Consider the following 286-nt stretch of genomic DNA (forward strand, 5'->3'; position numbering starts at 1 on the left):
TGGGCAGGGGGTGTGCAGGTGTGCCACTGCCTCGCACGCTGGAGCCTCCCGCGCTGAATGTACGCAGCGACTGCGGGCCCCCGCCAGCCCTGCGCCCTGGAGCTGCGCCCCGCTCCCAGCGTCCGCCTCTCCATCCAGCCCATCCTGTGCAATAAACGTCAGTGACTGACAGAGCTACACGCGACTCCGTCTCTGCTGCGCCGTCACCGCTGTCCCTCCCCACCATGGCTGCAGGTGCTCCCGTGGCCCTCGCCCAGCGCTGGGACCCTGCCCCGGGCACAGCCCC

The sequence above is a fragment of the Pterocles gutturalis genome, unplaced genomic scaffold (assembly GCF_000699245.1).
Source record: "Pterocles gutturalis isolate BGI_N339 unplaced genomic scaffold, ASM69924v1 scaffold6020, whole genome shotgun sequence".
NCBI classification, from domain to species: domain Eukaryota; kingdom Metazoa; phylum Chordata; class Aves; order Pterocliformes; family Pteroclidae; genus Pterocles; species Pterocles gutturalis.